The sequence below is a fragment of the Canis lupus genome, chromosome 5 (assembly GCF_011100685.1).
Source record: "Canis lupus familiaris isolate Mischka breed German Shepherd chromosome 5, alternate assembly UU_Cfam_GSD_1.0, whole genome shotgun sequence".
In the NCBI taxonomy this organism is placed as follows: domain Eukaryota; kingdom Metazoa; phylum Chordata; class Mammalia; order Carnivora; family Canidae; genus Canis; species Canis lupus.
In genome coordinates, this window is record NC_049226.1 from 61750789 (window position 1) to 61774601 (window position 23813).

General features: G+C 53.3%; 1 protein-coding gene across 13 annotated transcripts in view; it reads left to right on the forward strand.

The window, feature by feature from the left end:
* CAMTA1 (calmodulin binding transcription activator 1) overlaps positions 1–23813 on the forward strand; it is an 848163-nt gene that overhangs the window by 685632 nt on the left and 138718 nt on the right. The window lies entirely within an intron of this gene.

The following is a 23813-nucleotide window of genomic DNA, read 5'->3' on the forward strand; positions in this document are numbered from 1 at the left end:
ATCCTTTTAACTCAGTGGAAAATTTTCTAAAATCATGTGTCCATTTCTCTACCTTTCTTAAAGGCAGTAGAGTGATAAAAAAAAAATTACTTTTGCTTTGATAAGTAGGGATCCTGGGAGGCGTCAGGGCCACCATGCTTAATCCCACTAAGACCTCTGGTGGGACAACAGGGCTCTCCTGGTGGGCACTGTGTGGATCCTGAGGGTCTCTGCAGGACCTGATGTCCCTCACACTACCTCTTTCCTCTGACCCAATCCTAAAATTCATGCAGGAGAACTCCTTTGCCCCAGCTTCTGGCTGTGATTTTTGATGAAATATGATCCTTGACAGGACTCCCATATTCTACTGTGGGTCATTTGCACTGTATGAATTAGGGCCCTTTTAGAGAGAGGTGGGAGAGCTTAGTACTTAGGGGATAGGGAGATGGAGAGAGGAAGCATGGGGGGGGGTGCCGGGTGCAGGGGGGGTAGCTAGGGGCACACTCTTGCCAGTCCCTGCATGTACCCACGGCTAGCCCGGGGTGTCCACAGTCAGCAGCAGAGGGGCAGTCTGGCTGCATGTGACCTCAGCCAGGGACCTGGAAACTGTTCTGATATTAGTTTTTAATTAAGGAGATTTGTTTAGTGCTATTAAACTTTGTTCTGAGAGTAGCACCTTGACAATCAGTTAATCTGGTCTGTGCTCTGAGCCTGGCGCTGCCCTGTTTACCAAGGTCAAGGTACTCATGGGCTCTGTGGGGTCAGCACAGGCCCTGCCCAGGACACCCACCTCCCCCTCCCCAGGCCCAGTCACTGGCAGCTGCAATGGGCCATGCTTCTGTTTTCTTTCTTTCTTTTTTTTCAGATTTTATTTATTTATTCATGAGAGACCCAAAGAGAGAGGCAGAGACACAGGCAGAGGGAGAAGCAGGCTCCATGCAGGAAGCCCGATGCGGGACTCGATCCCAGGACCCTGGGATCACGACCTGAGCTGAAGGCAGATGCTCAACCACTGAGCCTCCCAGGTGGCCCTCCCCATTTTTAAAAAGATTTTATTTATGTATGCTTGTGTTTTCCACCACCCTCAGCCCTGGAGGGAAAATTGTTGTTGCCAGGGTCCACAGAGTGGAGGGAGCTTGGGGGTCCCAGGGAAAGATTCAACCCAGCTCCCCCATGAACCGGGTAGGTGAAATCAGGGGGCTCCTTTACCTCTCTGGCCCCCCAGTTCCCTCAACTGCAAACAGAGGCCATCATCATAGTCTCAGTAGTGCTGTGGCTTAGTCAGCTCAGAATGCTGCAACAGAGAAACATAAACTGTGGGGGCTTCCACCATAGGTGTGTATTTCTTACAGCCCTGGAGCGGGGGAGGGCGTCCACGGCATGCTGTGAGAATTCAGTGGGGTGGGAGACGTCCAGTGTCCCTCCCAGAACCAGGCCTATGAGTGCCCAGCAGCGACCTGCCCCATCCTCACCTCCTCCACCATCTCCAAGGGAAAGGGAATTTGCTGAAGAAGGCAGAGGGAAAGGAAAGACAGAATGAAAGGCCACGGGGGCCGAGGGCTTGTCTGATGAAAAACCAACTCTGTGCCTCAGCTATTGTGCAGATGCCCCCCTCGCTTCCCTCTCGGCCCCAGCTCTTCTGGAGGCTGAACTCATCACGGCCCGACTCCTGGTCCGTGTTCTGCTAGAAAGCATCATCTTCATTTTAAGGTGTACTCACCTTTCTGGTTCTAAGAATCTCTCCCTGGACCAGGCCTCAAATCCTGGGAGCCAATGGAGCGGCATGCAGGAACGGGGGTGAGCGCCCTGCAGGGGGCTGGAAACTGGGCAGGAAGATGGGCCAGGCACCCCGCTGAACCCTGAGAGTTCAGGGATCCCACCGTCCCCATCACAGCATGCTTGCACCTGGACGGCGTAGTGGACTTGACCAAGAGATTTCACAGGATGTGCAAGGCCCCCTGGAAGAGGAGATTATTCCCATTTTAGGGTCAGAGAAACTGAGGCTTTCAAGAGCGAACTGTCTCATCGGCCGTAGCCCAGGGGTTCCGCCTTTGCTCCAGGGCCATGGCAGCTTCCCTCGCCATCCTGACATGAGCTGTATGGAGTTTCCAATTGGGGGACTTTGACCCCCCAGCTGCCATAACAGAGTACCACAGATGGGGGGGTGGTGGTGCTTAAAACTATGCAAACACGTTGTTTCCCAGTTCAGGAGGCCAGAGGTCTGAAGTCAAGATGTTGGCAGGTTGGTTCCTTCTGGAGGCTCTGAGAGAGAACCCCTCCCAGGCTCCCTCCAACTCCTGATGCCTCCGTCAATCCCTGGAGTTCCCTGGCTTATAACGGCATCTCTAATCTCTCCCTCCATCTTCCAAAGGCCTCCTCCCTACGTGTCTCTCCTCTTTACATTAGACACTGGCCACTGGATCTAGGACTCCCCCTAATTGAGTATGACTGCACCTTAACTAATTACTTCTGCAAAGACCCTACTTCCAAATAGGATCACATTCTGAGGTTCCAAGTAGATGCAAATTTTGTGGGGATGCTGTTCAACCCCCACCGGCTAAGTGGCAACATCTGTATGCTTGTTGGTGAGGGCCTGAGGGAAGAAGAAATTGGCCGAAGGGGGCAGGGGCTACCCATAGGCTGGGAACCCAGGTTGTGCCCAGAGCCTTCAGTGCATGAGCCACTGGTGTGGGAACCCACCCAGGCCAGGGCCCCGGTCTGACTGCTGCCAAGACCCAGAGAGGGCCCAGGGCACCCAGCATGGTGCCCACCAAACAGGAGTGAGGCCACCGAGGTCATGACGGGAGAGGACGCGATGTGGCGTGCTGAGCTCCGAGCCTTGGGCTGGGGGCTGCGAGCTGGTCGCCTTAGCCTGTGAAATAGGTCTTCAAAGCAGACATTTCCCAGAGTTATCAATTACTGGAGAACCAGAGCACTGTCTGAAAGGAACGGAATGGCAGCCCCTCCTCCCGGGGTTCAGGCACCTGGTGAGTGAGCCATAGTGTTGGGGACACTCGAGCCTCATTTGCACAGCCCTGGATATGCAGGGGATGCTCCCTGGCCAGCTGAGTGGAAAAATAAATCACCTGAGGGGCTGACTCAAGCCAGTCATTTTGCCAATGAAGCTCTGATAACTCACGCTGGACACGGCCCCCGATCGATATGCCTCTATTTTTAACTCTGGGATCAGCAGGGTCATTTTCCAGAAAGGGAGGGCTGTTTACTCAGCTCCCTCTCCGTGCGGACGAGGCTCCCTGGCCAGCTTTGGCCCTCACCCCAAGCTGCCCCCCTGCCTCACCCTCCCCACCTTCCTGGGAAAGGTCAGATTTCAAGGCTCAGCAGAGCGAGGCAAGGGGTCAGGCTGGCAGAGATGGGGCACGAGTTCCAGCTTCCCCCAGTTTTGCTTTGTCAAGTCCAGCCAACTTGGTGTCCAGCTGCTGGCATCATTCACAGACTCCAGACACCCAGTTTTTGGCTTACTCTGAGGCCTGTGGTTAGGGAGGCCCCTGGAAAGGACCTAAGTGTAGACCCAACTCTTATTAGTAACCCCAGTGGCACTCACACTCACATGTTGCTCTCTGCTCTCATGCTGCTTCATGCCTGTCCCCTGCCTCTCTATGCACACGTTCTCGAGTCATCAAATTCTGTGCCTCTGAGGCCTCAAAGGGGTTCATACGACTGTCTCAGAGGGCAGGGAGGGGCCCATGAAATAAACCACATGGAGGATTTGGCTTTCTGTCCCAGGCCAGTGGTAAATGTCAGCTGACATCTTTTGAGGATACTTTGCTAAGCCTCATAACCTTGGGAGCTGAGGTTTGAACCCAAGGTGAGATTCAAGCTTGACTCAGAGGCTCGGCTATGCCTCTGTCTGTACTTCGCTCCTTCATCCTACACTGCTCTAGTCAGCCTCTCTTGGGATGGGTGCCTTCTTATTTTTAGTGCATTAGGATCACACCCACCAACAGACAAGTAGGGCAGTGGGTTGGGCCTCATTCCAGGGGCATGGGCTCCTTACAGGGCTAAATCTCTCCCACTTGTTCAAGGCAGGATCCTATTTACAGAACAAAGATCTAGAGTTTGCAGATGGCCTGTGGTATGCAGAACACTGGGCCTGGAAGAGGAAAGAGAGCTCTAAGCCTGGCTTTGCCTCAAATGGCCATGTGATCTTGGGCCAGTCACTTCCTCTCCCCAGGCCTCAGTTTCCATCCCAGCAAAACTATGGTAAATAAAATTTTAATAACATTGCTTTTAATAACATTTGTCAAGAGAGAGTCGGAGTTCTGACACAGACAGAAAAGATGCTGTGATCAGTTAGCAATGTCTGGCACAGATACAGGCAGGGGATATGAGGTGTACTTATCATTTATCATGCACTCGGCAGGACCATTCTCCATAATTGCTAAGGGCCCCTCCCATTCCTGCCTCCCTGGATGCTTCAGGAAAGGAGGTGGCAGAGAAGAGTGATCAAGGCAGTGAGGCAAGCACATAGGCCTGACTGCAGGGAGGCCTCACATTGGGGTGCAGGACAGTACGAACGAAGCACCTTAAGATGCAGAATGGGGCCCTATTATTTATGGAGAGCGCTCAGGGCAGGCACCACAGTTTACAGGAGCAACACTAGGGAGCCAGTGACAGTCCCTGAGAAGGGGCAAGACACCATGAAATTCATCTCTTAGAGAGATTAGTCTAGCAGGGGCCTGTAGGGTCCACCAGGGGAGGGAGGTAGAAGGATGGCAGATTATCACCTGCTGCCAAGGGTTTGACTCGGAGCTCTGAAAGCAGTGGAGGGCGAGGGTGGGGGAGGTATATAAGGGCAGTAAGAATGCAGCAGTCCCAGGACTGCCTGACGTGAAGTGTCAACAAGGCCAGCACTGTATGTCCCCTGCTGGGAGATTAGAGGCCCATGGAGATGGTCCTCAGAGCCCTGTCATCTCTCCCTGTCCAGGACCACAGCCTCCCCAGGCACTCCAGAAGCATATCTGGTGTGTGGAGCGCAGCAGGCCCAAAGTCCCAGAAGCTCCAACGCCCCCACCCCGACCGCCCGGTTGTGTTTATTATTTATTTTAAGATTAATGAGCTTTGAGGAGAAGCCCCAGCTTCTCCTAGCTGGTGCTCTAACTTCACCAGGCTGCCGGGCCAGGAGGGACTCAGGGAAGCCAGGCCGGCGGGCATCACAGCTGCGTGTCACCAGCACAGGCCAGCGCGCCCCCTCATGGCTGGCTGTGACAATGCAGGGGCTTCACCCACTGGCCATTCTATCAACCCTCTTTTTTCCCCTCTTTTATAAAATTTAAATTCAATTCATGAACTTATAGTGTATTATTCGTTTCAGAGGTAGAGTTTAGTGATTCATCAGTTGCATATAACACCCCGTGCTCATTCCATCAAGTGTCCTTAATGCCCGTCACCCAATTACCTCACCCCCTCCCCTCCGGCAGCCCTGTTTGTTTCCTAGAGTTAAGAGCCTCTTATGGTTTGTCTCCCTCTCTGATTTTATTTTATTTTAACTTTCCCTCTCTTCCCCTATGATCCTCTGTTTTGTTTCTTAAATTCCACATGAGTGAAATCATATGATAATTGTCTTTCTCTGACTGACTGGTTTCACCTGCATAATACTCTTTAGCTCCATCCACGTCATTACAAATGGTAAAATTTCATTTTTTTGATGGCCTGAGTAATAATCCATTTTGTATATACCACATCCTCTTTATCCATTCATCTGTCAACAGACATCTGGGCTCTTTCCATAGTTTGGCTATTGCTGAAAATGCTGCTATAAACATTGGGGTGCAGGTGCCCGCTTTGGATCACTATGTTTGTATCCTTGGGGTAAATGCCTAGTAGTGCAATTGCTGGGTCCTAGGGTAGCTCTATTTTTAACTTTTTGAGGAACCTCAAATCAGCCCTCTTAGAGGGACACCTGAATCCGGACACAAGCTTGGGATTTTCTTTTGGAATATGAGATGCATTGTTTTTAGCATCAGATTTCCTTCCTAACTGGAAATGCTTCTGGTGGTATAAAAATGCGTTGGTTTTCTTTACACCCACACCAGCCTGTATTTCTTTTAAAATGGTCTCATGAGGCCTTGGTCTAAAGCAAAGGTCAGCAAACTTCTTAAAGGGTGAATTGATCATTCTTTCCTGCCTCGTGGTCTCTCTCACAACTATTCTGCTCTACTTTGTACCAGGAAACAATACAAGTGTGAATGAACAGGTGTGGCTGTGTTCCAATAAAACTTTATTTACAAAAACAGGTGGCAGGCTGGATTTCACCTAGGGGCTAGATATAGCATGCCAACCCCCTGGTTTCAAGCTTCATTTCCAAAACTGTATTGTGAGGGCACTCGTATTTGCTGTCCCATAAAAACAAGGTTCTGTGATCAGCTGGCTTTGGGAAACGCTGGATAAAACAAAGTTTGTCAGGTTTTCCTAAAAATATGTTAATGTTACATTGAGAACCCTCAAGTGGGGTAAAAGACCTGCTCCCCACTCTCATCTGACTGTAGAACCCTTGTTTCCAGAAGGACCTGGTAACTTTGTTTCTTCTTTTCCTACATGTATCTGTTAACATCTCTCTTTTGTTGTTGTTGTTGTTGTTGTTGTTTAAAGACTTTATTTATTGGGGATCCCTGGGTGGCTCAGCAGTTTAGCACCTCCTTCGGCCTGGGGCGTGGTCCTGGAGTCCCAGGATCAAGTCCCACGTCGGGCTCCCTGCATGGAGCCTGCTTCTCCCTCTGCCTGTGTCTCTGCCTCTCTCTCTCTCTCTCATTAATAAATAAATAAAATCTTTAAAAAAAAGACTTTATTTATTTATTCATGAGAAACAAAGAGAGAAGCAGAGACATAGGCAGAGGGAGAACCTTCTTCTCCCTGTAGGGACCCCAATGCAGGACTTGATTCCAGGACCCTGGGATCATGATCTGAGCTGAAGGCAGATGCTCAACCACCTGAGCCACCCAGGTGCCCCTGTTAACATCTCTCTTGATACAATTTAGGAAGGGTGGACACAGGAGCGGAGGTGGGCTCCTCCAAGGGTGGGGATGAGGAGATATGGCCTGTAGCAGAGCTCAGTACACAACAGATCCATGACTCTCCTTTTCACAAAGAGGTAACTAAAGCCTCGGGTCCTCCAAGGAGCTGAGAACACCAAGAACTGAGCCAAGTGTGCCTACCCCCGACCCACACAGCCCCAGCTCCAAGCTCTGCCAGTAACCAGTCTCAGCAGGGCTTCTTGTCCCACAGCTTGGGATCTCAGACCCAGTACTGGGGGAAAACCAGCCCACCTGCTCCTTACATGGACAAGGACAAGTGTACCCAAGTTACTCCTGTTGCCATGGCAACAGATGGCCATGCCCCCACAGAGTGTGGCCCTCAGGGTAGGGGCTCTCCCACCATCCACCTGGCTCCTAGGGGTGCAGCCGGCAGGTGTAGCCCAAACTTCTGCCTTCAGCAAACACAGAGCCTCAGGCCAATGAAGGCAGTGTCAGGGATAAAGGGCCACCCCCTGCCATCAAGGAAGAGGGCACTTGCCTAGGGGCAACTGAGCCTATTCTGGGGGCACCAGGGCTGGCAGAGGACAATCACAGGGCAGCTGGCCCTGATCTTCGGACCCTCAGACCAGTGCATGGTGAATACCCCTCATCGGGCCTGGAGAAACCCTAAAGCTTCTAGAAAGAAAACAGACTCAGACCATCATAATACATAGTCATCAGGCGGTACGTCGATGGGGCCCTGGGCTTCACAGTGTGCGCTGGCATAGCCTCACAACAGCCCTGGAGGAGGTGCAATTATTTCCTGTCGTTGTATACCAGGAGAGCCGGGGTGGAGAGTCAGGAATTTCCCAAGTTCCGGGCACTCCGAAGCAGCCGAGCCAAGATCTCAGTTCTGGTTGGTATTACTCCAGCATCCATTTTCTTAAATATCTGGACAGACCTCTGGAAAAGTACAAATGTCTCGTCATCACTGCTTCCATGCAGTTCTGGGGTCCTGGGACGTGGCACCCAAGCCGTGGCATGTACTATGAGAGGCGGTGACACCATGATCTCTCCACTGCTTAGCTAAATCCACCTGCGTCCAGCCAGCTCGCGGGCCGATTTCTGAGCCAGGCATGGGCTGTGGGCTGGGGCTTCCTGGGCCAGAAGAGGCTGGCTCTGCCCTCAGGGGCTCAAAGTCCAAAGAGGAGACCAGTGTGTGAGTTCAGGCTGCAGGATGAGTTTCTGGCAGAACGATGTCTATTCGGACTGGATGGCCTGCCTGAGTAGCATCAGCAGGAGGTGACATTTGGGCTTTGAGACATTTCGAGGGGGCAAGTGAAGAAGAGGGAGGAGCCTTCCAGACAGAGCATCAAGGCAGTAGGGGAGTCTGGGGAAGACTGGGGTGGCAAGGCAGCTAAGGGACTTACGGGGACCCGCCTCCAGGCGTGGGGGACCATGGTGAGGTCACAGGGGTAGCAGGCACCATGGGAACCACAGAGACTTCTCCCACTGGCCACGTGGCAGACTGGACACCCACACATGGAACAGCCACTAGCAAGCGTGGACCTTGGGAATCACATGGGCTCCCATTGGACTGCAGAGGACCCTGGATGTGAGTGACAAGTGTGACCAGAGGTGGGAATGAGGAGGGGATGGGTTCAGGGGGAGGAAGAGATGGGAAGGGGATGGGAGCCCGGAGTGTCAGGCCGAGGGAGTTGTAGGGTGTCTCTTGACCCTGCTTTTGGCCTCATTCATCATGGACTCAAAAGCCTCCAAAGTGCCTTCCATACACAGTGCACTGATGCCGTGCCTGGGCGGGGTGGGGGACAGGCCAGCTTTAGGACAGTCTTGTCTGGAATGGAGAATATCACTTACCCTCGGTGATGCCAGAGGCTACCATGCCCACAGGTCAAAGGTCCCCAGCTCCTGGAACTGAGGGCTGAGTCTGGGCCAAGCCCTGTACAAAGTCCCTCACATGCTTTGTCTCCCTCCAGTATGCTGTTGGTGGGAGCCCAATTTGGGATTTGGCTCTTTGCCTCCCCAACCAACATCTGCTCCAACTCTGTGTCCCTCGTAAGACTTATACACAGAGACCCTAAAAATGCCATGTTCTGACCATGTAATCTTGGAAAGCCACATAATCTTGCCAGGCCTCAGTTTCCTCATCCATAAAATGGGTACAATAATAGAAACTACCTTTGAAGGTTATTGAGGAAAAGGGATAATGTGCAGGGTTTATACAATGCAGTGATACAGAATGTAGTTCTCGATGTATCAGTGCCCAGCGTACTGGGGAGCCATGGGAGGTGTGGGAGCCGAAGTCAGGGGCCTGATGAAGATAGTTCGCTGTGTTCCCATATGCAGGACTGGGGGTCAAGGCACCTCGGCAGGGCAGGGCAGGACCTGGGGGCTGGGGTTTCTAGGTCCAGGGCGGGCAGGCATCCCCTTTTTACTATAGGGCATCAGGTGGCCCAGAAAGGTCACAGGGGCCTCATCTAAGTACACTGGTGCCAGCAGTGCCGGTGGGGACTCCGCTCGGCCCTGCCTGCCTGTCCCAGCGGCTCCCCGCTCTACTCCGCTGGCGCTATGAGGCGAGACGATGGGTTTGAAGGGATTTCTCCTGGAACCGGCCTCCTTCCGTGGCTCCCACGGTGAGGGGGGGGGGGGGCAGGAGAGGTAAGTTTGGTTTTCATTCTAATATGGCTCAAACCCCAGCAACTTTTGTAGCGTTTATGGCCGCCTCCAAGAGCCCGCAGTAATGTTCTTTGAATTGCTAAGCAACGCAACCCCTTCTCTCACATGGAGAAAATTGAAACATTGATTTATCTATTTGTTTTGCAACTAGCACTAGCGGCTTCATTACTCTGTTCCCCGGGGACACCCTCCCACACGCTCGAATTGAAAATTAACTCTTTTTACCTAGGAAGGGGCAGCAATGGGTTTTTAATTTGGAGAAAGGACAGAAACAATGGCTGGGCCAGGCGCCAGAGCAGGAGGCCAGGCCCACCCCAGGCCTGCGCTGGAAGAGCCGCAGAAAGGGCCTCAGCCCCCTGCCAGGCCACGAGCCAGCCCCCCCCCCCGCCCCCGGGGGACAGGCCAAGAGCGGCGAGGGCCCCCCTGCACCTCTGCCTCCGTCGTCGCAGCTCCAACACTGGGCGTCTGTCACCCTGCTCTTGCTGGCTCTGTCTGGAATGGAAGGAGAACTTCCTGTCTTTAGCAGGAAGTCTGGTCTCTTCTGCCCATGGCCTGGGGTTCAAGCAACTTAGGTCTGCTTCCCAGCTCCGTACTGGGGGCTTGGAGCGGCTCTGTGAAGCCGTGCCTCAGTTTCCTCTTCTGCCACAAGAGGACAGGAATCCTCCCCCTAAGCTTCTCATGTGGTTGCAGCGGCGGGGGGGGGGGGGGGGGGGCGGAGGATCGAGGGCTGTGGGGGGGCAGCTGAGCAAAGCCGCAGAACCCAGGACGGGGGGTTGGCGAGTAGAGCAGGTGAGCGGGCTTCCTGTCGGTGTATACTCTGTGTTTCAGCCAGCTTCGGGGAGGCTTGCTCCTGGAGGGCCGAAGGCAACATTTGTTGCTTCTGTAATTCTCAGCAATGGGAACTGGCTCTGATCCCCAAAAGCAGGAGTCTGTCTCTGGGTAAAGCAGAGACCTTTGCTAGGAACTGGCTGTCCCCATAAAGGGTAGCCCGGGGCGCAAGGAGCCAGTTCCTGTTCACTCCGTCCCTGTGATAATGCAGTGCTTCAACTGGCCTCCCGAGTTCTTAATTCCCCTCCCCCTGCAACCCTTCACTACCCTGACCTCCACCAGCCTCCTACCTGGCACCCTTGAGTGTGGTCATGAGTGAGCCTCTGTGATTACCTCCAGCTGAAAGATCTGCTCGGGCTCTGAATTGGTTGGGGATGGATTCAGCTTCCATGGGCAGAAAACATAGGCTAACAGAGGCTCAAATGCTAAAGGTTCCTCTCTCTATATATAAACAGTCAAGTCCTCATACGGTAGCCATGGTTTGCAGGCGACCCAGGCCCCTTCTGTCTTGTTGCTTGCCATCTACTCCAGTAGCTTCTCATTCAGTATGGCTGCTCTAACTCCAGCCATCACGTCTGCATCCCAGCCGCCAGGAATAACACTTCCTGGAACTTGCATACATCCCTTTTACTTACACCCGCTTGACCAGAGCTTGGCCACGTGGTCATGCCTAGCTGCAAAGGAAGCTGGGAAATGTCGTTTTAGCCCAGGAGGCCGTGTGCCCAGAAGATTGGGCACTGAGGACGAAGAAGAAAGTGGACATTGGGAAAGCCATGACCCCTGCCATGGGCTCCATGGCTATGTCCCAGACAGAGCCACCCTTAGCTCTGCCCGCCCCTGTGCACTCAGTATCATCTGGCCTTGAGCTCACACTCTTTGGAACCATCTAGTAGAAATTAGCTAAGAGGGAGTCTGAAGGCAAGACTATAAGGATCAGGCATGTCCTCGGTGGAGAATGGCAGGGCTTTGTCTTTGCCAGGAAGTCTGGTCTCTTCTGCCCATGGCCCTGGGGGAACAGGGAATCGATTCCATATTGTCAGGGAATGTGGGGTCTAACTAGAAGCCTCAGATGAAAAGTGAGCTCCACTGGATACTGAAAGGATGCTGTTAGTCCCAGAGACTAAAACTGGGAAAACCCAGAATATTGGTGGCCCTGCATGGATGTGAAATGAGGGAGCCTGAGAATTCCAAAAACATTGTTGTGAGCAGAGAGTATTGTCTTGTGTCCCAGAAGGGGATGAGCTCCCTGCTACTGGGGGTAAGTAAGCAGAGGCTGAACTATCACTAGACAGAGATGTGGGTGGGACCCAGTAACCTTTCCCACCTGAGTACTTTTTATCAGGGCAAAAGCCAGAGACCAATCTTACTCAGGACCCCTATCCCTAACCCTCACTCCCTCCTCAGCCTGTCCGTGATCATACTGGTGATTGGAGGCCCTAACTCTTCACAAGTCATCAAGGCCTGGTCCACAAGGCCTTTCTGTGGCCCCAACCTGTCCCAAGTACACAAAAAGATAAAGGAGGTGTCTCAAGATGTGGGCAAGGGTCATTGTCTCACGCTAGGGATCAGGGGCTTGAGATTAGCAATGGCCAGACTCCTTAGTGCTTGTGGGGTCAAAGGAAGGAACCAGCCAGCTGCCTGGGGCCCCACACCCTCAGGGGTACTACGGCGTCCCTGGCGATGACCCAAGATGGAGAGCAGGTTGTTCACTGCACTCTGCTCAGGGAGCGGGGTGCACGTCTGCAGGGCACTCTGATAAACCCATGGCATGAGGACCCCAGGTGCCTGCTGGGGAAACCATAGAGTCCTTGTTTCCTACATGTAAAAATTATTAATTAAGGGCCAGCTCTGCAATAATTTCTGCCCCTACAAAATGTATATTTCATACAAGTAAACAAATAGAGAGGGGTCCATGGTCCCTCATCAGAAAGCCCTCGGGCCACATGCACTTCAGCCAGCAGTCCTCAACTAGGGGCAGTCTGGGAATGTCTAGAGAGATTTTTGTTTGTCACAGCTGGGGGGACAGCTAGTGGCATCTAGTGAGTAGAGGCCAGGGATGCTGCTCAAAATCCTCCCGTGCACAGGACAGCCCCGCACAGCAAAGAATTATCAAGCTCCCAAATGCCAGCCGGCAGTGCCGAGCTTTAGAAACCTGTTCTTGGCATTCAGACTTTGCATTTTAGAAACGTAATACGGTGCACAGACCATATATTATGTAACGTCCCCAGCGGGGTGTGGAGTAACACCCCGTAATCAAACGCATTAATATTTCTGCAGCAAAATGTATGAATATTCACACTAAGAGGGATGAACCAAGACTATAAATAGCCTCACGTCAGTTCAGATCACGTTTTGCCACCAAATGAGTTATGAACAAGCTTTTGGTTTTCAGAGCTTTATGGATTTTGGAATTGGATTGTGAGCCTGTAATATAATTTCAGATAGTGATAAATGCTGTAACAAAAACATAGGAGAGCAAGAGAAGGAGTAATGCAGGGCTTTAGATAGAGCGGCCAAGGAGGGGCCTCTGTGGAGGTGACATTTGAGCGCAGAACTGAGCGGAGTAAGGAAATGGGCCATGAGTACGTCCAGGGAAAGTGCTCCCAGCAGAGAGGAGGTGTGTTAAGGTTCTCATGGGGTATGGAGCTTGGCCAGTCTGAGAAGCAGCCAGGAGGCCAGTGCACCCCCAGTGGACGAGCAAGGAGAAGACAAGTGGGCAGCGAGGCTGCAGAGCTGACCACAGAGCAGGTGTGCTCAGCCTGCAGCCTTGGAAGGACTTGGGGTTTCACTGTAAGTGAGGAGGGAGAGCAGAGAATGGGAGCAGGCCTCAAAGGACAAGCGGGGCATGACCAGCACCCAGCGAGCCCCAATTCATGCGTCCTGGGTGGGGAGCACATCAGTACTCTCTGAACCTCAGCTCATCAGTCCCGAACCCACCCAGAGCTTCCTGCCTCCCGGCCTCTGCTCCAATCAGCCCCCAGCTAGCCCACCTTCTACCTTCCCTCTGGGTCACTCTCAACCCACATGCTGGGTCTGGGGGTGAAAACGTGTCTGGTTCCCCAGCTGGCTCCATGGCCTGGAGGGCCAGACTGAGGCTTCTATCCCTGTGTCTCCCAGTAAGTACTCCAGGCACAAAGCTCCTCGGGAGAGCTCATAGGGGCGAGGACAGAGTTCACACCAGATATCCATCCCTAGGACATTTGGAAAAGGCAGGGTGGTCAGAGCAGTTCTAGGGAAGGCACTGGAGACCAGGGAGAAGGAGCCAGAATGAGGACAAGTGACGTTTCAAGAGTAAAGGGCAAGTTCAGGAAGAGTCTCCTGTTCCAGCTGAGCCCTCTTCTGCCAGAGGCCTGTTTTGTGTCCATCCCTCAGCCACCTAGGCCCCCACCAGCATGGACAGAGTCTTCCCCTAGTTGAGTCTCAGGGCCGAGTCATGGGTGTCACCAACTGTGTCATAAGTGGTAGTTACAGACACACTCTGAAGATAAACCCCCAGATATTAGGGAAATGTCCTTGGTTCATACCTGAGTCCTCCCCTTTACCGAAAAAGGAGCTTTATCTGGACTCCCCAGGGCACTGTGTAGCCTGCAGCCTGCTGTTCTAACCCTGAAGCCGTGTTAAACCCACCTGGGAGCTTTCAGACAATATCGGCACCAGGGTTTGTCCACTGGCCAGCTGACTACTTGAGAACCCAGGACAGGCCCAGGAGCAGACTAAGTATTTCTCAAAGCCTGAGGCCAGGACTGCAAACCCCTGCTCCAAGCCCCAGCCCTGACTGGCCCATCACCAGTACCCAGTGGCCCCAAAGCCTGCCTCCCATGTGAGCACTCTGCCCTGGGCTCATCAGGCAGAAACACCTGAAAGGGAGAGAAAGATGCCCCTCCTGGGCACACAGGCTGGCACTGCCTCCTTAGGGGGTGTCCCACTCGATCCTTACATCACTGGAGCGGAGGGTATCTAAGCCCCCCAACATTACAGAGAAGACAGCACAGACTCAGAGGGGCTCAGTGCTGGAGCTAGCAGGTGGCTGAGCCAGGAATAAGTGTTCTGACACCAGTGGGCTGGAGCTCCCCCTCCCACCCCCCCACCCCCCACCATCCTGTTGTTGGGAACCAGGACTGCATCACTCAGCAGGGGCTTGTTGACCCAAGGTGGCTCAGATAGCTCAGGTAGGGACCTGTGATGTCCCTGAAATCCCCCCATTATGGCCCACCCAGTACACTACCTACACACCGAGCTCCCTGAAGACCCCCACGCACCCCCACCAGCTCCCAGCAGAGGGGTGTAAATGCCAGGAATCATTCCCTTCCCTAGGTCACTCTGCACACTTCCCCACCTCTGCCCACGCCCCCACCCCCAGGAAAAGGGTGAGAACAAAGAGGCTCCCCCTAGAAGGAACAGAGGAGAGGAGTGGGGTTGAGGGAGCAGCAAGGAGGGGTTTCAGAGCCTACAGCACCCAGCCTGACTCCTTCAGGCAGCCCTGCTGGGCCTGGCAGAGGTTCCGGGTGGGCCCTGGTCAGGAGGATGCCCCCTACCTAGGTCCCCCTTCTGGAAAGGGTGAGCCTCTCCTCCCTAGAGTGCTGGGCGCAGATCCATCTAAATCCAATTACTCAAAGAGCGGGCTGCGCATCTGCAGGGGACTTTGCTGAACACCCTCCACTCTAACTGCCTGTGATTTCAGAGCTGAATATCTTTCAGAGTTATTTAAGAGGTTCTTCCCTTTTTTCCCATTTTGATGATATGTTTCTAAATTATACATTAAACTTATCAGAGTGAGTAATACCTCACAGCTTCCTCGTGTCAGGCCTAATGTTACTTACTCGTCTGCCGCTCCCTGTTTACATGGTTGAGGGGGAAATGCTCCTTTCGGATCCATTTATCTTCACATTAAGTGTTTAGAGATGAGAACCTCAGACAGGTTCGAGACACCTGGCTCCCCAGGCACTCAGCTTCCGCGAGAACCTTTCCTGGTTCACCGTGCAAGGGCCAGGGTCACATTGCCAGGCTGGCTGGGACCTGGAGGCGCCTCCTCCCCAGGGGAGGGTCCTGGGGGCAGAGAAGCCCCCAAGGGAACAGAGATAGGAGTCAAGCTTAGAGATTTTTCCTGAAAGGGAAGTACAACCAGGGAGCTCATGAGACAACAGCACCTCAAGCCTCCTCCCCTGTCCCAGAGACCTGCGGCGGCTTCTGGGGAGACAGACCTTCTGTCCATGGCTGTCACTCCAGCTCATTCATTCATTCATGCACGCATGCACGCACTCAAGTAGTTGTGGCAGCCTCCACTGTGCTAGGTGGGCACTGGTCTGCTAGATGCTACTCTGGGTACCCGGGCTATTAGAGAACCCCTCGAGGCTGAGGTCCAACAGGAGGGCACAGACTCAGCCCATTCAGGGATCTGCTGGCAAAAGGCCTTCTTGTCCTCCCAGTCAAGGGCAACCCCATTCCTAGGGCCAGCCCCCAGCCAGGAGGCCACGCAGGAAGGGTGGCCCCCACCCTAGTCCTGCTACCCTCCAATACCCATTGATGGCACAGTCCTGCCAGGGGACTCCAGCTCTGCCGGATTTGGGGGTGGGTCCTCTGTAGTCTGGAGCACCCAGCTCTCTGCACAGAAGGCCTGGGCTGAGGACTAGAGCGGGGAATGGCCCCCCAGGGCCAAGGACAGCTTAAGGCTCTGTAATGTTTACAGCTTCCAGAGTTTGCGTGCATAAGCTACACCTGCTGCCTTGCACGGGCCTTTTATGTAACCCTTACCACCAGCTTCACTACCTGGCGTGCCCGAGATCACCTAGCAGAGCAAGGGTGGGGCTGGGATTGGAACCCAGGCCCAGCAGACCGCAGGACGTGGACTCTCACACCCCCCACAGCACAGACAGGGAGACGGAGCACACCCTGGCCCAAATGACCCATAGTTCACTCCCCGCAGGGGAACCCATGGCCTGATGGGCCACATCCCTCTGAGGCCACCACCTGGACACCAACCCCAGCAGCCCCCAGAGTCGGGCCAACAGCCTCCAGGCAGCAGATTCACCCAAAGGGAAGTGATGGGGCCATTTATCATATCAATAAACTTGCTTAAGGCTCTCTGTGTCTTCCCATAATGAAATGGGGATGCGATCCCACCATGTTATTGGGCACCAGGGCAACTCCGCATCAGGCGCTTATTATTTTCTGCCACTATCAGGGAAGACTGATCGTGCTTGGGGAAGTGCAGCTTAAAATTGAAAACCAAGCAATTTACCTTCAATCGCTTCTCAGAATTTTGTGCAGCCAGAGACAGTTAAGGAGAAATAGACTCCCTTTCCATTTTAAGTGTTTCCCATTAACATTTGTTTCCTCCCCAAGATTGGGCTTGGTTGGGGGAGGGTGTTGGCTGTCAGGGCATCTTGTTCCTGCCTCCTTCCGGAGATTGCCTTCAGGCACCTCTCTTTGAGGACTCAGGGGGTTAAGGGTGTTGGGGTCACCTCCCTTCCTCTTGGCAAGGCTGTCTCCTGCGTTATTTCTGCCTGTTCCCGGGTCACTGGGCCGGTCAGTCAGGCGGGCGGGCGCTGGGCTGAGCATTGCGCCTGCAGGGGTGAGGCTCTCAGGTGTGGGAGGGAGAGGGTGCACACACAGGGCTGAGCTGTGCCCTTTGCCTGGGGGCCCTGCGCCTCCCTCCCCTCCAGCCCAGGCTCCCTCTGCTCCTCCCCACAGCCCTGCAGGCTTTCAGGGACAGATATTCTCAAGCCAAACTCCTAGGACCTTCGTGTTTCCTTCCTGATTGAGGAAGAGAGGTTGACTTTGGGATGTTTGGCCTGTAAGAAGCCAGAGCCCCTTGGTGAGTGCAGAGTCCAGGCTTGTGGCTTTGACAGTGGAGAGTGGTCTGTGACGCGTTTGTGTGTTGTTCCGTGGGCCACATGCGGGCCTCTGACTCCTGGCGGACAAGGATTCTCTTCACCAACTCCCAAAGCCTCCCCCACTCCCCTAGCCCCCACCACCGAGCCCCCACCTCTCCTACCCCTCCAGCCCCCTACTGCCTCCTCACCCTCCTCAGTCCCCCGCCCCCCCCAGCCTCTGCCACACAGCTCCTACAGAGTGAGTCTTGGAGGTGTGTTCAACGTTCTAAGAAAGAAATCCTTTGCTCTGGTGGCTTGACAGTGGGGAGGCAGGCAAGGCCTTGGGACAGACCCCCAAAGCCCTAGCCTGCCTTCTTTTATTTCAGGGATAAGAAGAGGGGCTTTTGCTGAGATGTAAATTATTCCCCGCTTGTAAATTTAAGTTACCTCCCGAGGCCCCTCCATCAATGTGGCAAGATAAACTATTGTGACAGCCTCAAACCCCAGCTGCCCTCCTGGCTGTGTGGCTTCAGCCCAGGCCTCGTCTTGTTTGATCAGCCTCCCCCATGGCTGGCTGCACAAGACCAGGCTGTGTGCGGATGGGATTTGCCAGCCCTGCGCACACCTCGGCTTGGCAGGATCACACAAGCATGCTCTGGAAACGGGAACTTGCAGGCCAAGTGCTGAGTTAGCTGCTTGTCCTCTCTCTGAATCCTGAGTACCTATTGGCCTGTGCAGACCATCCTGGGGCTCCCATCTCCCAGGGGTATGAGAGTGGGGTGGGGGAGTCTCTAGGACACAAGCCACCATCACTGTCCTGAAAACTACAACACCTCTGGCAGGATTTGTGCACAGCCCAGCACCATCTGGCCTTGCTGGGTGCCTTGGTGGGGGGCTGCCTTGAGCCGCCCACATAGCAGCAATGAGCTAAGAGGAAGGAAAATTCAAGACACGTTCCACAGGGACAGAGCAGGGACTCAGGAACAAGCTGAGGCCACTTGGATGGATGCTAGGGCTCCCACTCCCCCTTCCCCAGTATTACCAGACCAGTTTGGGTCTCGTTCTTGAGAATGAAGGGCAAGGGAGCCCGGGACCCAGGACATCCTCCCTAGGCTGGCATCTCTGCACACAGGATCATGATGTGGGGCACTCTGGCCTCAACACTCATATCTTGGAGGTGGTTCATGAGGGCTTCAGGAGAAAGTGTCTCCCCCACTATCTGCACTTGGGGTTGGCGGCTGGCTGACAGCCACCCGACGTCCCCTGTCCTCTCCCCCTCAACCAGGCAGGGCTAATTTTGGAGAGGACCCAGAAGAGTCCTGAAGCATGGTTCCGGTTCCTTTATGATGCGGCTTCCAAAATGACCAGCACCTTTGCGCACATCGCAGGGCGATAGGGCACTAGGTACCAGGTCCTTGCGGCATCAGGGAGGAGATGAGGAGACCAGAGCGTGTTTGTCACTGTCCTGACCCCTTAGGGCACATCACAGGCTTCTCCCAAGAAGCAGTCTGGGAATAAGGTCACTAGACTCAGATTCTCCCAGCTTTTTATATAGCTCTACTTTCACATTTGCTCCTGTTTTTCTTGTCATACGTAGTGTACATGTGGAAAAGTGCATGGAACACAAGCAGCTGGAGAAATAATTATAAAGTGAGTGACCACAATGCGGGACAAGAAAAGCAACGTTATTCACATAGGCTGGTTCTCCAAGGCTTGCTCATTCCCCCGTACCAGAAAGAGTAACCAGGAACTAGGAATGCCCTCCCCCAAAGTGCAGTATTTCTGGGCACTTCTGAGGCCATGCAGAAAACCTTGTTCTCACCATGGATTCTGTCCCCTGCTTGATCTCAGAGAGAAAGGACTGCTCTAAAGATGACAGGATTCAAGGGAGATTAATTTGTTATTTTAGACTTTTAGAAAGTGCAGTTGCATAGAAACGGAGTCCCTGGGTCGTAAGGAAGTTCAGATCAATTAAAACAATTTACTTTGCTGCTAATGATTTCAGACCATTGTAATTTATTGGTAAGTAAATGACTTCAAAAGCGCATTCCTTTGGTGGCTGCACAGAGGGAATTTTAACAAGTTCTTGGATAAATTAAGTCTGGAATTTGTTAACAGACCATTATTGTAAAACATTGAAAGTAGGCCTTTCACACCGCTCCAAGGCCTTAAAGTTTCCAGAAACAATTAAAACTTCTAATCAGTTCTTCATTGTTTAAGCAAATCGAATGGCAAGAAAGGGCTCCTGATAACAGGTGGGAAACCCAGACCCTGCAGTGACATCCAAAGGGCTGATGGCCACTCACGTCCCTTCAGTGACCCCTGCTCTCAGAGAAAATCCCAAATTTCTACTCTGGCCAAAGTACACCCTGCACATTTGGGTTTCCACCCACCCCTCCGGTCTCCTGCGTCTCTGCCTTGTCTGGACTCCCAGGGTGGCTGCAGCTGTGGCCTTCTTAGTTTACCTCTCCCTTGCCTGTCTCCCACCCCCACCCCCTGGCCAGCCCAGTCCCCAGCCTCAACATCTGTATCCACCAGCCCCTTGCTATGTAGCACTCTATTCCCAAAAGGAATATAAGTGATTGTGCTGTGAGAGCTCCAGGCACATGACACGAGCTGTGTCTCATTGGGATGGACCCGCACCCCAGAGAGTGTACAAAGCAGGGACTCAAGGGCAGGGTCAATGTGAGAGGCCTGGCTGTCTTTCAAGCTGCCCACTGGTGCAAACGAAGTAGTGGGCACCCAGGGAGTGTGTGCAGATGGCCCATAGGGCTTTGGATCCAGTCAGAAGCATGCTTGTCTGTGCCTTTTATGTAGGGCCCAAATCTTTAGAGGCCAGCTGGGATCTCCTGTGGCCTTTTCTTTGGGAAATGAGGATTCTCCGTGACTTCTTTCCAACCCCCAAACACCACAGTCTCTTGTCCATGGTAATAGGTAGGATGATAACTGGAGCATTTGCAAAGCATTTGGGCAGGATGTGGCACCGTCCACCTCAAGAAAGGGCATATCACCTTTTACCTCATTAAGGCCATGAGGTAGGGATTCCTGTGCCAATGGGCAAGCTGATGCTCAGAAGTTAAGGAACTTGGTCTTCAGATGCCTGCACTGTAAAATCCATTCTGCTCCACTGCTGTCTGTGCCTTTTCATGCTGCTTAATGCCACTCAGCCTGCAGGGCCAGTGACTCCTAAGCCAGGCCTGCTTTCATGAGCAAGCTGCCAGCCACAGCTCAACAAGGGGCTGGGTCCCCCTCGGTGGACATAGGGAACAGGTGGTAGGTAGCCTGGGACGGCTTCTACTTCTCATGTGTTCATTCATCAGGATGCATTTATTGAAGGGTGTGTATTGGGCACAATTCTAGATTCAGGCATTTGGAGTCCTGGGGTCCCCACTCTCATGGAGAGGGCAGTGGGGGGCAGGGATCCTAGTGGAAGGAAGGAAAGACAGTGAGCAAATGAACAAGAAAATGTTGAATGTGTGTAAGGTCTAGGGTCTTACTGATCTGGGATCAGCAGGGAGGTGACACAAGCTCTAACACATAAGAATGTTCTAGGAAAAGGAACCAGACAGTGCAAAGGCCTTGAGGTTGGCAGAACAGGAAAAGAAAGAAAGCATGGGTGGCAAGCAAGTGGGACAGAACAGGAGAACAGGCAGCAGGCAGCCAGGGTCCAGGCCCCGGAGGAAGGGCAGAGTGTGGATCTTATGCCGAATCTAGGGGCAGCCTTGGGGCGTTTTAGGTAGGGCGCCGACATGATCTGGTTGAGGCATTTTAAAAGCTTCCTCTGGCTGCTATGGGCAAAATGGATGTTTGTGAAGAGGCCAGAGTGGAGCTTCCAGACCAGCCAGAAGGCTCTGGCAGGAGCCTCATGAGAGGATGGTGATGTGAACCAGAGAGGAAGCAGTGAAAAGGGAGAGAGGGACACTGGTCTGGGATGGGGAGGCTAACAGAACTCCCTAATGGTTTGGATGTGAGGTTAAGGCAAAGAGAGGAATCAGTGTGATGATGAACTCAGGGCTGGAAGAAGTGTGCAGGCAGCAGTGCCATGTACTCAGAAGAGAAGTCCCTGGTGGGAGCCCAAATGCTGCTCTGGCCATACTGCCATCAAGGTGCCCGTGGACGCCCTGGTAGACTTGTTGTCTTGGTTACTGGGGCTATTATCACAAGGTACCACAGACAAGTACCTCTCACAACTCTGGAGACAAGAAGTCCAAGAGGAAGGTGCTGGCAGATTTGGGGTCTGGTGAAGTCCTGCTTCCTGGCTCACAGAAGCTGTCTCCTGCCTGTGTCTTCATGTAGCAGAGAGAGAGCCCTCTGGTTTCATCATGTTCCTATGCTCATAGAGGGGCACCAATTCTCTCCCCGGGTCCCACGCTCATGAGCTCATGTAACTCTAATCACCTCCGAAAGGCCCCATCTCCTAATACCATCACACTGAAGTTAGGGCTTCCACATGTGGGTTTCGGGAGACACAGGCATTCAGCCCAGAGCATGTGCCAATGGGCAGTGGGGCTATCGGTTTGGAACTGAGTGGGGAGGTCATGACCCTAGGTCAGGAATTAGCAGTTAGGATGGGAGGCTAGAGACCAAGCCCAGAGACACCCCAGCATTTACAGTTCATGAGAGGAGGAGGAGCAGAGGGTGCCATCAACTAAGAAGAGAGTCCTTTGGGAAGGAGCCCAGTGGATCTGTAAACAAAGATGCCCCTCCATGAGGCTCCAGCTAGCTCATCACACTGGGCAAAAAAGGGCCTGTGTGTCAGATCAAATGTGATCAGTTTTTAGATGATTGGAGGCAAATTGGCAAACCTCTTCCAGAGCCAGTGTAGACTACATGTTAGTAATTTTCATTGTATTTTTGGCAACTGCAGAAGACTCCAAAGCAAGGCACAGAACTTTCAATGAAGCACTGAAAAGCAGTTTTTAAAAATACCTTTTAGAAAGCTATTTAAATTCTCCTGTCTGCAGCAAAGTTAATGTATAAACTTAGTGCTTTAATCTGGCTCTTCTTTAAACAAAGGAGTCGGGGAGCTGTCTCTCCCTCAATTCGGCTGAACCCAGAGGCTGGTTCTCATTCAGCATCTCGGCGCCTGGATGCTCCTGGGACGCCCTGGCAGGCAGACTCGGCCTCCAACACCCTACCCCCATCACTGAATCTAATCAACAAGGGGAAACGAGGGATATGAATTCCCCCACCACTCTGTTTAGAGATGGGGAAACTGAGGCTCAAACTGGCAAATAGGAAGCTGAGTAGGTATGATCTTGTCTTAGAGCTGAGGCAAAGGAAGCTTGCCCAAGATGCCAGGGCTCGGAGGGACCAGGGTGAGACCCTAATGTGCTATACACTGAAAGTTCGTTCTCCTCATCCCCTCAGAGCTTCCCCACCCACTGGGCCTCATAGGCACCTGCCACGTCCCCAGGTCAGCAGCAGGGGCAGGATGCAGCTGGGTTTGGACCCACTGCAGGAGCCTGGCTCCAGCAATTCTCAAAGGGGTTAGGGCCCCCACCAGTCCCTGGGGTGCCTGCTAAGTGTGCAGTTTCCCCAAGTTAACTGGGTTCAGGGGAGCAGATTCTTGGGGTGCTTCCAGGGTGATTCTAACACTGAGTGAAGTTTGAGATGTCCTACCCATGGCCCTCCTGCTCCCCAAACTGTGCATCACAAGTCCAAAGAATCCAGGGATGTTGATGCCATCACCCCTCCCACCACAGCTAAGAAAACAGGCCCTCTACTCAGAGTTCCACAGAACCTGGGCACCTGCCCTCCCGTGGCAGAGTCTTCTTCTCACAGACACCCCCACCCTGGCCCTGGCCAGCCTCCAGTCAGCCTTCCAGAGAGGCAAGCTATCTGCCCCGAAAAGGTGTCATTTGAAGGGAAAAAGGAAATTGGTGTCCAGGTGAACTGTGGCTGAAGGCCCAGCCGCCCTTTGGTCATGGTCTCTCTGGCTATCTGGGTCCCCAGCGACAATGGTTTAGCCTAAACTGTCCTGGCACCTCCCTGTATCCTTGGAGATGGGTAGGAAGTCCTATGGGCCACTGCAGAAGTGATAAGGCCTTGGAGCCTACAGATTGGGTAGAGAAGACAGAGCTGGAGGGTTGTACAGGTGAGGCCTAGCTACCGGGGCAGGGAAGCAGAAGGGCTCTCAGTCCACAAGGCTGGTGGCCTGCTTCTGCCCCCCACACTGCAGTCCAAGATGGGCCTAGAGCAGCATGCTGCATCCCTGCCCTAGCATGGAGGGGCTGGCCTGTCCATTCTCAACCAGGCTGCGCGACCAGAGGTGGATATAAATGGAGGAGGCTTCAGACAGGGTGGATCCATGCCAGGGACTAGCTGGATCTTGGAAACAGGGTTCATCTCTTGAGAGACACAATTTGACTTAGAACAAACCTCATCAGAATTTTAGGGTCCTCAGCTCATTTCCCCAAGCCCCTTGCCTGCTCATACCCACATGTATGTCATGTACCAACCACACACTCCCACCTCCCATCCATAAGACTCATATCCACCCATAGCTCCATGTCATGGCCTGCCC